This window comes from Callithrix jacchus, chromosome 18 (assembly GCF_049354715.1).
Source record: "Callithrix jacchus isolate 240 chromosome 18, calJac240_pri, whole genome shotgun sequence".
Lineage (NCBI taxonomy): Eukaryota > Metazoa > Chordata > Mammalia > Primates > Cebidae > Callithrix > Callithrix jacchus.
Window position 1 is genome coordinate 9362969 of NC_133519.1, and position 4195 is coordinate 9367163.

Genomic DNA, 4195 nt, shown 5'->3' on the forward strand with positions numbered 1-4195 from the left:
TAAAACACCAAAAGCAATGGCAACAAAAGCCAAAATAGACAAATGGGATCTAATTAAACGTAGGAGCTTCTGCACAGCCAAAGAAACAATCATTAGAGTGAACTGGCAACCAACAGGATGGGAAAAAAATTTTCCAAGCTTCCCATCTGACAAAGAGCTAATATCCAGAATCTACAAAGAACTAAAACAAATATACAAGAAAAAATCAAACAATCAAACAACCCCATCAAAAAGTGGGCTAAGGATATGAACAGACACTTTACAAAAGAAGTCATTTACGCAGTCAACAAACATAAGAAAAATGCTCATCATCACTGGTCAGTAGAGAAATGCAAATCAAAACCACATTGAGTTACCATCTCACGCCAGTTAGAATAGCAATTATTAAAAAATCAGGAGACAACAGATGCTAGAGAGGATGTGGAGAAATAGAAACACTTTAAACTGTTGGTGGGAGTGTAAATTAGTTCAACCATTATGGAAGACAGTGTAGTGATTCCTCAAGGATCTAGAAATAGATGTACCATTTGACATAGCAATCCCATTACTGGGTATATAACCAAAGGATTATAAATAGTTCTATTATAAAGACATATGCACACATATGTTCATTGTGGCCCTGTTAACAGTAGCAAAGACTTGGAACCAGCTCAAATTCCCACCGGGGATAGACTGGATAAAGAAATGTGAAACATATACACCATGGAATACTATACAGCCATAAATAATGATGAGTTCATGTCCTTTACAGGGACATGGATGAATCTGGAAACCATCATTCTCAGCAAACTGACACAAAACAGAAAACCAAACACCACATGTTCTCACTCATAAGTGGGTGTTGAACAATGAGAACATGTAGACACAGGGAAAGGAACATTACACACTGGGGTCTGTTGGGGCTTTGGGGGAGTAGGGGAGAGATAGCAGGGGGTGGGAAGGTTGTAGAGGTATAACATCAGAAGAAATACCTTATGTAGGTGACAGGGGGAGGGAGGCAGCACACCCCCATGGCATGTGTATACCTATGTAATAATCCTGCAAGATCGGCACATGTACCCCAGAATTTAAACTATAATTTAAAAATAAATAAATAAAAAGGAATTTAGAAAAAATCTTTTTAAAGTTTAGTAAGCTACATGAAAATAAAGATCAAATATTAAATGAAACTTGAAAAACAGTATGGTAATAAATGAGAATTTTGACAAACAAATAGAAGTAATAATTTTAAAAACCACATGGCATCTTAGGGATGAAAAGTACAATAACAGAACAAAAATGTCATAGAAGGCTTCAATAACAGACACAATCAAGTATAAAAGAAACATCAGTGGACTCAAGGACTACACATTTGGAATTATCCAGTCAGAAGAGCAAAAATAAAAAAAGACTGAAAGACAGTAAAGAAAGCCTATGGGAATTATGGTATACCATCAAAAGAACAAACTTTCTTATAATAGGAGCTTCAAAAGAAGAAGAACAAGAGCAAAAAAGCACATTTCGTAAAATGATGGCTGAAAATGTTACGAATCTGTTTAAAGATGCCAACATCCAGGGTCTCCAATCAAATTCAACTGGAAGAGCTTGTCCAAGACATATCATAATCAACTTATCAAGAATTAAAGACAAAAACATTTTGAAAGCTTCAGAAGATAAGAAACATCATGTGGAAGATAATTCCAGTGGCCAGCAGACACCCTACAGGCCAAGAGAGAAGGGATGCTGTATTCAAAGTGCTAAAAAACAAACAATAAACAGAATCACCAGAATACTTTACTCGGAAAAGCTGTCCTTCAAAAATAAGGAGAAATAAGAAGTTTCATGGACAAACGGGCACCAGGGCAATTAATCACCACTAGGCCTTCCATATAATAGTTTCTATAACGGTTCATTAGGCTGAAATAATAAGGCACTGATTAATGAAATAAAAGAGATGAAAGTATAAAGCTCAGAAACATATAATACACAGTCATTTTCAAAATACTCTAGTACTATTATTGTGGTGTGTAAAGCAATTTTATCTCTACTATAAGGGCTAAAACACAAAAGTATTTAGAACTGCTATGTATACAATAATTTGTTAAAGGATATAAACTACAAAAAAAACTGTAATTTTGACATCAAAATCAGGAAAAAATGAGAGGGAAGGTAAAAATGTAGAATTTTATATATGATGTATAAAATAAGACATCTTCAGTTAAAAATAGTTTGTCATAACTATAAATATTACTTTTTAATCTTCACAGTTAACACATGGCAAAAAGCTATAATATATACATTAAAAGTAAAAAGCAGAGAACCAAAACATACTACTGGAGAAAATCACAAAACCACAAAGAAAGTGAGAGAAGAAGAAAGGATTTACAAAACAACCGCAAAGCAAGTAAGAAAATGGTAGAATTAAGTTCTTACCTATCAAGAATTACCTTGTATGTAAATTGATTAAATTCTCCAATTAAAAGAGTGGATAAATGAATTTAAAAAAAATCACATTCCAACTATTCTGCCTAGGAGAAACTGACTTCACTCAAAAATACATGTATACACTAAAAGCGAAAGCATAGTAAAAATATTCCACATCAAAGTAAACCAGGCCCGGCTGGCCTGACTCAAGCGGAGGTGCGTGGAGCAGTTGCCGGGGCGATTCCCGCCCAGGCTCCTCTGACTGCCGGGCAGCAGCCTCACCATGTCCCAGCCCCGGGCCCCAGAGCAGGTGCTGGACACGCTGGGGGACTGCTCCCCTGGCAGGAGGGACGAGGACACCGGGGAGGGGATCCAGTGCTCCCAACGCATGCTCAGCTTCAGCGACGCCCTGCTGTCCATCATCGCCACTGTCATGATCCTGCCTGTGACACACACGGAGATCTCCCCGGAACAGTTCGACAGAAGTGTACAGAGGCTTCTGGCAACACGGATCGCCATCTACCTGATGACCTTTCTCATCGTAACGGTGGCCTGGGCGGTACACACAAGGTTGTTCCAAGTTGTTGGGAAAATAGACGACACACTTGCCCTGCTCAACCTGGCTGCTTCATGGCCGTGATGCCCTCCTTCCCCCCAGGCCTGCATGATGACCATCACCTTCCTGCCTTATACGTTTTCCTTAATGGTGACCTTCCCCGATGTGCCCCTGGGCATCTTCATGTTCTGTGTGTGTGTGATCGCCATCGGGATCGTGCAGGCACGGATTGTGGGGTACGCATTCCACTTCCCGCACCTGCTGAGCCCGCAGATCCAGCGCTCCGCCCACAGGACCCTGTACCGAAGACACATCCTGGGCATCGTCCTCCGAGGCTCAGCCCTCTGCTTCATGGCAGCCATCTTCTCCCTCTTCTTTGTCCCCTTGGCCACAGGGAGCCCTCGGCTTACCCAGTGGAAGTCTTCACATTTGACCTTCATGAGCCGCTCAGCAAGGAGCGGGTGGAAGCCTTCAGCGACGGCGTCTACGCCATCGTGGCCACTCTTCTCATCCTGGACATCTGTGAGGACAACGTCCAGGACCCCAAGGACGTGAAGGAGTGGTTCGGCTGCAGCCTCGTGGCTGCGCTGAGCGTGTTCGGGCCGTGCATCCTGGCGTACTTCGGTTCCTTTGCCACTGTGGCACTGCTGTGGTTCGCCCACCACTCGCTCTTCCTGCACGTGCGCAAGGCCACACAGGCCATGGGGCTGCTCAACACGTTCTCGCTGGCCTTTGTGGGTGGCCTCCCACTGGCCTACCAGCAGACCTCAGCCTTCGCCCGGCAGCCCCGAGCGTGTCTGCCTCAGCTGCGCCATCATCTTCCTGGCCAGCATCTTCCAGCTCGCCATCTGGACCACGGCGCTGCTGCACCAGGCAGACACGCTGCAGCCCTCCGTGTGGTTCAGCGGCCGGGATCATGTGCTCATGTTCGCCAAGCTGGCCCTGTACCCCTGCGCCAGCCTGCTGGCCTTCGCCTCCACCTGCCTGCTGAGCAGGTTCAGCGCGGGCATCTTCCACCACACAGATCGCCGTGCCCTGCGCCTTCCTGCTGCTGCGCCTGCTCGTGGGCATGGCCCTGACCAGCCTGCAGGTCCTGCGGGGCCTTGCCCAGCCCCAACATTCCCCGCTGGTCCCCACGTGCCAGCACGACCCACAGGCCCAGCTCCTCCCTTCCCCCTGCTAGCAGCCACAAGGCCCACTCCCAGCCACCACCAGATATGGACCAGGGAGAACAGG

General features: G+C 45.0%; 1 pseudogene across 1 annotated transcript; it reads left to right on the forward strand.

Moving 5' to 3' along the window:
- The first annotated feature begins 2592 nt into the window (after nt 1–2592).
- On the forward strand, nt 2593–4195 carry LOC100394250 (endosomal/lysosomal proton channel TMEM175-like; annotated as a pseudogene). Its single transcript, XR_008477646.2, has 2 exons — nt 2593–3025; nt 3062–4195. The product of XR_008477646.2 is annotated as an endosomal/lysosomal proton channel TMEM175-like (transcript).